The sequence below is a fragment of the Triticum urartu genome, chromosome 6, assembly GCF_003073215.2.
Source record: "Triticum urartu cultivar G1812 chromosome 6, Tu2.1, whole genome shotgun sequence".
Classification (NCBI taxonomy): domain Eukaryota; kingdom Viridiplantae; phylum Streptophyta; class Magnoliopsida; order Poales; family Poaceae; genus Triticum; species Triticum urartu.
In genome coordinates, this window is record NC_053027.1 from 116367870 (window position 1) to 116378586 (window position 10717).

General features: G+C 41.6%; 1 long non-coding RNA gene across 1 annotated transcript; it reads left to right on the forward strand.

The window, feature by feature from the left end:
• Positions 1–843: 843 nt before the first annotated feature.
• On the forward strand, positions 844–3365 carry LOC125514358. Its single transcript, XR_007286358.1, has 3 exons — positions 844–1181; positions 1254–1471; positions 3059–3365. It is a non-coding gene; the product is annotated as an uncharacterized LOC125514358 (long non-coding RNA).
• The last annotated feature ends 7352 nt before the right edge of the window (positions 3366–10717 follow it).

A 10717-nucleotide genomic window follows, 5' to 3' on the forward strand; every position in this document is an offset into this window, starting at 1 on the left:
CAGGAATTCTATAGTCCTCTTTGTAGGAAGGAGGGACCAGCTTGCTATTTTCTTATTTTTATTTCTGGGTTCCTTCTGTAATTTACTAAAAAAATTGCATGAGAAACTTCCAATCTATTCATCTTCAATTATGGCAGTATAAAGAACCTCGAAGGTAATAAAAATTACAACCAAGTCCATGGACCATCCAGCGACGAGTAGAAGCACTGGAGAGAGTCGGGCAAACCTTGTTGTGGTAACCCGTTGGGAAGTCGTTGCGCTAAGGCCCAATAGGACTAGTGCACCAGATCAGCAATCATCGCCAACGATGAAACTCGTAGATCTAAAGGATCAAACATGTAAACACCCACATAAAGACGAACAATGACCGGATCAAAGCAAATCAACCGAAGACCCGCACCGACCGAATCTCACAAGATCGGACGGAGACACACCTCTACACGCTCTCTGATAACGCTAGACAAACACTTGGGACAGGATAGAACGTGGGAGACATCCTACTCAAGGACCCTAGCCTCCACGTTTTTATTAAATATAGGTGTGTCGTCAAGTACTAATTAGTATCCTGAATTATAACAAGGATGAGTTTTGTATTTCAAAATTAAGCAAAGATCCCATCTATGCGTATTATTCTTTTTTAGGGAACTATGCATATTATTCTTTACATACGATCATTGTCTGGCACTTTTTTTGGAGGATTTGTCTGGGACATTTCTTCATGTAGGTTCCTTGTACACGAATAATTGGTACGTCTCAAAAAAAGTTTATTGGGTCAAGAATGGACACAAACGTGGCTTCAGTACACGAAGTCAGCCCAGGTCAGGCTAGACGACCGAGCAAAATCCTAACTACTCCCTCGCAGATTCTCCACCTCTCCCGATTGTGTAGTCCATACCCCCCATCTCTCCTAAGCCGGCGCCTGCACGTTTTCCTCTCCCATCCGTCCCTCTCTCACCTCCCCTGCCTCTCTCCAACGATCTCTCGACTGTCGCCGCAGCGCCGGCGCGCGCCTACCATAGATCCGGTGGCCTTGAGCAGTTGAGCTCCACCATCACCAACAGGGGCGGCAATGACGGAGGGCTGACGGGATCTGGTGGCCTGAGCATAATGGTATCCATCAGTAGAGCTCGGCCACCAGATCCGGTGTAGGCTCATCTCAGGCCGACAGCCACGCAGATTCGGTTGGTCCCTCTCTTAGAACTCTGGCTGGTTCTTCTCCTCATTTCTTTCTCATTTTCTGTATCTTTGTTCAGGTTGTACGAACTGCTCGCAGCTCACACGGTAGCTGACCTCGAGCTTGACTAGTGAGCGGAGTTGGACTGCGCGCAGAGTCGGCACCCCTGCATCGACGACTTGGACGACCATCGTTGTTGAGCTCCTGCAGACTCCATCTTCCTCTGTGTTGAGCTAGACAATGTCGACTGCACGCCTGCCAACAGTGGCCTCATCGACGGCGCCATCATGGTAACTGGTAAGAAACTCTTTGATGTGCATAGTTGGCCTACTTTCTCTCGTAGCTGTTTGGGTGAATGCCACTTGTTGATTTTTGTCCTCTGAATTCGAAAAATACAAGAACATGTGTCATTTTGTTTGCTCACGTTTGGCATTGAGCCTGTATTCTTTGTGCTTAGATTTGTAATGAGCATTCAGTTGTACTAACGTTTGAAAGGTGCTACTGCATAAGCATTTCTGATGTCTGCTAGCCACTGTCAAATTATTATATGTATCCTGAAACTGTTTCTCAACATGACATTATCTATTGTCAAATAAGGGGGCAAATCCTTGACCTGCAGATGCATGAGTTGAAGTCTACTTTATATACTAACGTCAAATATTTCGTATAACATAGTTAAGCAGTACCTCAATTGTAAGAACTGTACATTGAACGTCCATACTGTAAGAACTATACTCTGAACGTCCATACTGTAGTAAGGGAACTTGTGCTTTTGTGCCATTTTTCTTGTGGGGTATCTGGCATCTCTGTTCCCTGCATTCTGTATTCCTCCTAGGGAGCACATTTCTTTCATTTTCTCCTAATTGTCATCTATTTGTTCATGTGACATCTTGCTCCCATATATTCAATTACTTTGCACCCTAGATATCAACAATTTTACATCCAAATTTGACCATTGTTGCTGGAATGTGTTGACCCTAAAAGCAAGTAGTAGCCCTTTTTTTACATGATATGAAATAATGCACACATCTAGAATTAAAATTCATTCATTATATTGTACTGCAACCAACTTCTATAAAAATCCTTTTTATAGTTGAGCTTATCAACTTATTCCATAAAACAACTTCTGAAAAAACTTGAATGTTTTGGAGGTTTGCACTAAGTGGTTATTACTTTTTTTTCGTGTTTGATCAAAAGCTCAACGCAGTTATGATTGGATCTTGTTTACACTCTTAAAAAGAAGGAAATACAGTGCCGAATTTTCACCAAAATTATATAGGAGTTTATGTGAGGTTTTGATGAAGCAAATATGTCTATTTGTAATATATATTTTTGGCAGGCAATATCCAAGTAATAGCACTTAAGATAGATATTTTATATTTATATCTAGTAGTTGAGCAATTTCATTGTTCCTAGTTGCAAATTCGTATAAATGTGTTACCAGATTATCAGCTCATGGAGGCAAATGACCTGACATCAATTCCTATATCATCAATATATTAAATTTATTTGTTTATTTCCTAAGTTGTTCCTTTTGGAACTATATCATCGCATATAGTTTGAAAGATGTTAATGGTTACCTTTGAGATAAAACTAGGATTATTTCTGAAGTGAGATAAACGCATGCACATTTTCTCTGACATGATTTTCACACTGTTGTGCACTTCTGTTGAATTCAGTGCTTGTATGAAAGTATGATGAGTTTAGAAACTCACATATCAATTCACTTCTCTACTGTATGAGCTCGTTTTTAATGCATGTACATATGATTTTTTAGTGCATGTTTTGTCATAGCTTATTAATCATATTAATATACACCTGTGCATGCTGATCTCTTCAGCTTTCAATATTTTGTTGTCATGTTTGTGTTGTTCCCTCATGCAGATCACAAAGTATGGTGAAATTCTAGGAAGTTGATGTCTTTTGAAGAAGCGTATTTCGGAAGCTTAGTCTGAAGACTTCACAATCTTATTTTGTTTCTCCAGATAATATATACTATGTAACTAGAAACTAGCTATATCCTCATTTACTTGTTCCATTGTCGCAGAATTTCAATGTATTAATGCATTTTTCCAATTTCTTTGTGTTATCTGTTGAATTTTAAATAATTATCTCAATTCTATAGGATCTTGAAACAAGTCTTGGAGGAGTGTGAACTAAAAAAGTGATATCACAGAAATTAGCATTAGGTGGTAAACTTGAGTTATGTTATGTACTGCACGGAAAACTAGCTAGTATGTTTGCGCTATGTAGTGTACAGTACACTTTCGGGTACATAATACATTGACGAGGACTTTAGACCATTGAAGAATTAATAAACTGATGATGTTGGAGCCCCTCTTGACCAATAGAATCTTTGAAGGTGCATATGCACAGTTGGCAAACATAATAACTGATGGCTTAGTTTTCCTCTCGGTTATAACAATTGTCGACGGGCCAAATATACCGTCAACGATTACAACTGCCAACGGTGAAATATACCGTCAACTATTACAACCACCGAAGGGAAACAATAACTGCTAGAAAAATAAATATTCGAAGGGGAACCGTCGTCTATGAGCATCGTCTAGCTGGCTGGTGTGCCACATATGTCCGGCGGCACACCGTCGGTTTATTACCGTTGGCAAATATTTTAGCGGACGGTACCGTCGGTTAATACTATAATGGCCGACGGTTCATCGTGGGTTATCATATTATTTGAGGGTGAACTAAAATATCCGACGGTAATTTCACCGTCGGAAATAAGGGGATTTCTAGTAGTGTAGCATGCCTTTTCCACCCAGTCTGCACTTATGTTGCGATTCAGGAACACCAATCGGCTTAAGGTCAGGAATAAAGTCAATACAAAACTCAATGACCTCCTCATTTTCATGGCCCTTGGAGATGCTTCCTTCTAGCCTAGCACGATTATGAACATATTTATTTAAGACTCCCAAGAACCTCTCAAAGGGGAACATGTTGTGTAGAAATACAGGACCCAGAACGTTAATCTCTTCGCATAGGTGAACTAGGACGTGTGTCATAATGTTAAAGAAGGATGGTGGGAACACCAACTCAAAACTGACAAGACATTACATCAAATCATTCTCTAACCTTGGCATGATTTCTGGATCAATTACCTTCTGAGAGATTGCATTGAGGAATGCACATAGCTTCACAATGGCTAATCGAACATTTTTCGGTAGAAGCCCCCTCAATGCAACTGGAAGCAGTTGCGTCAAAATCATGTGGCAGTCATGAGACTTTAGGTTCTGGAACTTTTTCTCTACCATATTTATTATTCCCTTTATATTCGATGAGAAGCCAGACGATACCTTCATACTGAGCAGGCATTCAAAGAAGATTTCCTTCTCTTCTTTGGTAAGAGCGTAGCTGGCATGACCCTGATGTATACCGTCTTTTCCGCGCATACATTGCTGGTCCTCCCGTGCCTCCAGTGTATCTTTTGTCTTCCCATACACACCCAAGAATCCAAGAAGGGTCACGCAAAGATTCTTCGTCATGTGCATCACGTTGATTGCAGAGCGGACCTCTAGGTCTTTCCAATAGGGCAGGTCCCAAAATATAGATTTCTTCTTCCACATGGGTGCGTGTCCGTCAGCGTCATTTGGAACAAGTTGTCTGCCATGACCCTTTCCAAAGATTACCTTCAAATCCTTGACCATATCATGTACATCAGCACCAGTACGGTGGCAAGGCTTCGTTCGGTGATCCTCCTCACCTTTGAAATACTTGCCTTTCTTTCTTACGGGATGCCTTCTCAGAAGAAATCGACGATGTCCTAGATACACATTCTTCTTACAATTATTCAAATATATACTGTCGATATCATCCAAACAGTGCGTGCATGCGCGGTATCCCTTGTTTGTCTGTCCTGAAAGGTTACTAAGAGTAGGCCAATCATTGATGGTCACGAACAACAACGCCTTTAGGTCAAATTCTTCCTGTCTGTGCTCATCCCACGCACGTACACCTTTTCCATTCCACAGTTGTAAGAGTTCTTCAACTAATGGCCTTACGTACACATCAATGTCGTTGCCGGGTTGCTTAGGGCCTTGGATCAGCACTGGCATCATAATGAACTTTCGCTTCATGCACAACCAAGGAGGAAGGTTATACATGCATAGAGTCACAGGCCAGGTGCTATGGTTGGTGCTCTGCTCCCCAAAAGGATTAATGTCAACTGCACTTAGACCAAACCGTACGTTCCTTGCGTCACCTGCAAAGTCCTCCCTATACTTTCTCTCAATTTTTCTCCACTGCGACCCGTCAGTGGGTACCCTCAACTTCCCATTTTTCTTACGGTCTTCTCTGTGCCATCGCATTGCCTTGGCATGCTGTTTGTTTTGGAACAAACGTTTCAACCGTGGTATTATAGGAGCATACCACATCACCTTGGCAGGAATCTTCTTCCTGGGGCGCTCGCCCTCGACATCACCAGGGTCATCATGGCTGATCTTATAGCGCAATGCACCGCATACCAGGCACGCGTTTAAATCCTCTTACTCACAACGGTAGAGGATGCAGCCATTAGGGCATGCATGTATCTTCTGCACCTCTAACTCTAGAGGGCAGACAACCTTCTTTGCTTAGTATGTACTCTCGGGCAATTCGTTGTCCTTTGGAAGCATCATCTTTAACATTACCAGCAACTTTCCAAATCCCTTGTCAGATACACCATTCTTTGCCCAGCTTTTTCTTGTCAGCTTCGCAACTCGGGTACAACAATTTCTTGTGATCCTCTAACATGCGCTGCAACTTCTTATCCTTTTCACTTGCGCAGTTTCTCTTTGCATTGGCAATGGCTCGACCTAGATCATCAGCGGGCTCATCTGATGCCTCTTCTTCAGCTTCTTCCCGCAATGCTGGCTCAGCTTCTTCCTGCATTGCCGGCTCAGCTTCTTCCCCCATTGTTGTACTATCGTATTCAGGGAACCCATGGCCAGGATAGTTGTTATTGTCCTCTTCTTCTTCATTGGCTTCCATCATAACCCCTCTTTCTCCGTGCTTGGTCCAAACATTATAGTGGGGCATGAAACCGGACTCAAACAGGTGGACGTGAATGGTTTTTAACTTAGAGTAATTCTGACCATTCTTACAGCCAGCACATGGACAAGGCATAAAACTATCCGCCCGCTTGTTTGCCTCAGCCGCAAGCAGAAAAGTATGCACGCCATTAACGAACTGGGGAGAGCATCGGTCATCGTACATCCATTGCCGGCTAATCTTCATTACACAACACCGAAAAGACCAAATTAATACAAGTTCATACAACACTTATTCTCATAAAACAAACATACAAATAACTCTCTAGATAAAGAATTTAAATGCAAAAACAAATGCGATCAATATCACAACTAAGGTAACAATTGATCCAACAGCATAATGATACCAAGCCTCATTATCAATGGCATATTTTCTAATCTTTCTAACCTTCAAGCGCATTTTATCCATCTTGATCTTGTGATCATCGACGACATCGGCAACATGCAACTCCAATTACATCTTATCCCCCTCAATTATTTTCATTTTTTCTTTCAAATACTCATTTTCTCTTTCAACTAAATTTAACCTCCCGATAATAGGGTCGGTTGGAATTTCCGGTTCACATACCTCCTAGATAAAAATATCTATGTCAACTTGACGGGCATAATTTGTCATAAACATGAAATGCAACAAATACTAATAAAAGAGAATATACCACATCCGAATCATAACCCGGATGAGGGCCGACGGGGACGGATATCAAAACATGGCACTATGTATAACAAACAACATACATGTAAGATAATTATACGAGTAACTATATATCTAAATCACACAAACATGATTTTTTTATATAGAAAAGATAAGAACAAGAGGCTCACCACAAGGTGGTGCGGGCGACGGGACTGTGCGGGCGATCGACGGTGGTTACGACGGAGACGGGAAGGCACTAAGTAAACCACACCTACATATGCAAACTAAGAGTTATTTTGACCTCAGATTGCATATAAATCAAATACTACCACATATAATTCCTCCCAAAATAAAACCCACAAATCACTATATTTATAGAGCATTGCAAGAGCTAATCTAGCAGTGAGATATGAATGGACAAAGTTGCTAACCATTGTGATCACTTGGATGGATGGGGTGCCTTCAAATCTTCACAAATTTTGGCAAAAATGGAGTGTGAGCTCGAGAGGAAGAGGAAGAAAACAGAGAAGAGGGGAAAGGGGAAGAACAGAGTGCTCGGGCTCGATGAAGGGGTTTATATAGGATGACCTTTAGTACCAGTTGGTTATACGAACCGGGACTAAAGGTGCATCTCTAGTCCCGGTTCATATAACCAATCGGTACTAAAAGTTCTGGTTGGGCCCTAGCCTGACACAAGCCTGCCACCACTTCATTAGTACTGGTTCGTGGCATGAACCGGACTAAAGGTTTGCCACGAACCGGTACTAATGATTGCCGCCCGCCTAGCCATTGGAACCGACACTAATGGTCACATTAGTGCCAGTTCAGCTACAAACCGGGACTAATGTGCTTCACATTTGGCCCTTTTTCTACTAGTGATGTCGACAATCTATTCCAAAAAGGGACCATAGAGTTAAACCGTAATTTTCTCTTGCTGTTTTGTAAACTTCCTTAATTGTTAGAGATATTGCCACGGTGATATTTTGCTACTATTATCGATAATGGTGATATTTTGCTACTATTATCGATATATGATTGTTGAATCACCGACGTTGCTAGCTTACAGTACATTTGTTGTCCTATCTAGTATATATTTACATTGCATTGCAAAAAAAGAATACCAAGCACCAATTTCCTGGCTCCGCCACTGACTAAAAATCCGTTCTTCGGAACAATGGAGCGAGCTAATGACTTATCGGAAATAATACATACCGATGTATGCGGTCCGATGAGTGTTGAAGCACGCGGCAGGTATCGTTATTTTCTAACCTTCACGGATGATTTGAGTAGGTATGGGTATATCTACTTAATGAAACACAAATCTGAAACATTTGAAAAGTTCAAACAATTTCAGAGTGAAGTGGAGAATCATCGTACCAAGAAAATAAAGTTTCTACGATCTGATCGCGGAGGCGAATATTTGACTTATGAGTTTGTCCTTCATTTAAAACAATGTGGAATAGTTTCACAACTCACGACACCTAGAACACCACAGCGTAATGGCGTGTCCGAACATCGTAACCGTACTTTATTGGATATGGTGCGTTCTATGATGTCTCTTACCGATTTACCACTATCAATTTGGGTTATGCATTAGAGACAGTTGCATTCACGTTAAATAGGGCACTGTCTAGATCCGTTGAGACAACACCGTATGAACTATGGTTTGGCAAGAAACCTAAGTTGTCATTTCTTAAAGTTTGGGGATGCGATGCTGATACATCTCCAACGTATCTATAATTTTTGATTGCTCCATGCTATATTATCTACTGTTTTGGGAAATATTGGGCTTTCTTTTCCACTTTTATATTATTTTTGGGACTAACCTATTAACCGGAGGCCCAGCCCAGATTTGCTGTTTTATGCCTATTTCAGTGTTTTGAAGAAAAGGAATATCAAACGAGTCGAAACAGAACGAAATCAACTGGAGAAGTTATTTTTGGAAGGAAACACACCTGATGAACTTGGACCCCGCGTCAGGGGAGACACGAGGTGCTCACGAGGGTGGGGGCGCGCCCCTCCCCCTAGGGCGCGCCCCCCTGTCTCGTGGGACCCCTGTGACTCCTCCGATGTCCTCCCTGCACCCATATATACCCACGTGACCTAAAACTTCCAGAACGCACAATAGATCGGGAGTTCCGCCGCCAGAAACCTCCATAGCCACCAAAAGTCAATCGGGACCCTGTTCCGGCACCCTGCCGGAGGGGGGAACCCTCACCGGTGGCCATCTTCATCATCCCGGTGCTCTCCATGACGAGGAGGGAGTAATTCTCCCTCGGGGCTGAGGGTATGTACCAGTAGCTATGTGTTTGATCTCTCTCTCGTGTTCTTGATTTGGCACGATCTTGATGTATCGCGAGCTTTGCTATTATAGTTGGATCCTATGTTTCTCCTCCCCCTCTTCTCTCTTGTAATGAATTGAGTTTCCCCTTTGAAGTAATCTTATCGGATTGAGTCTTTAAAGATTTGAGAATACTTGATGTATGTCTTACCGTGGATATCCGTGGTGACAATGGGATACCACGTGCCACTTGATGTATGTTTTGGTGACCAACTTGCGGGTTCCGCCCATGAAGCTATGCATAGGGGTTGGCACATGTTTTCGTCATGATTCTCCGGTAGAAACTTTGGGGCACTCTTTGAGGTCCTTTGTGTTGGTTGAATAGATGAATCTGAGATTGTGTGATGCATATCGTATAATCATACCCACGGATACTTGAGGTGACATTGGAGTATCTAGGTGAGATTAGGGTTTTGGTTGATTTGTGTCTTAAGGTGTTATTCTAGTACGAACTCTAGGGATGTTTGTGACACTTGTAGGAATAGCCCAACGGATTGATTGGAAAGAATAACTTTGAGGTGGTTTCGTACCCTACCATAATCTTTTCGTTTGTTCTCCGCTATTAGTGACTTTGGAGTGACTCTTTGTTGCATGTTGAGGGATAGTTTTATGATCCAATTATGTTAGTATTGATGAGGGAACTTACACTAGCGAAAGTATGAACCCTAGGCCTTGTTTCAACGCATTGCAATACCATTTACGCTCACTTTTATCACTTGCTACCTTGCTGTTTTTATTATTTCAGATTACAAATACCCATATCTATTATCCATATACCACTTGTATCACCATCTCTTCGCCGAACTAGTGCACCTATACAATTTACCATTGTATTGGGTGTGTTGGGGACACAAGAGACTCTTTGTTATTTGGTTGCAGGGTTGCTTGAGAGAGACCATCTTCATCCTATGCATCCTACGGATTGATAAACCTTAGGTCATCCACTTGAGGGAAATTTGCTACTATCCTACAAACCTCTGCACTTGGAGGCCCAACAACGTCTACAAGAAGGTTGTGTAGTAGACATCAAGCTCTTTTCTGGTGCCTTTGCCGGGGAGGTTAGCGCTTGAAGGTATATCTTTAGATCTTGCAATCGAGTCTTTTAGTTTCTTGTTTTATCACTAGTTTATTTTATAAAAGAAAATAAAAAAATGGAATTGAGTTTGTCTCATACGCTTCACCTTTTTAATATCTTTCGTGAGTATGATGGAAAGGATAATTGTGCTCAAGTGCTAGAAGAAGAAATCTATAAAATGTTTGGCACTAAATATTTGAATGATGAGCATGATTGTAATGTTTTTAGTATGAATTCCTTGAATATCCATGATGCTAATGATATGCAAAGCCACAAGCTTGGGGAAGCTATGTTTGATGAAGATGATATTTTTTGTCCCCCAAGTTTTGATGAGCAAATTTATTATGATGAAAGCATGCCTCCTTTCTATGATGATTATTGTGATGACACGTATGCTTTAAAGAATAATAATAACAATGAACCTTGTCATCTTGATCTTAATTTTCAA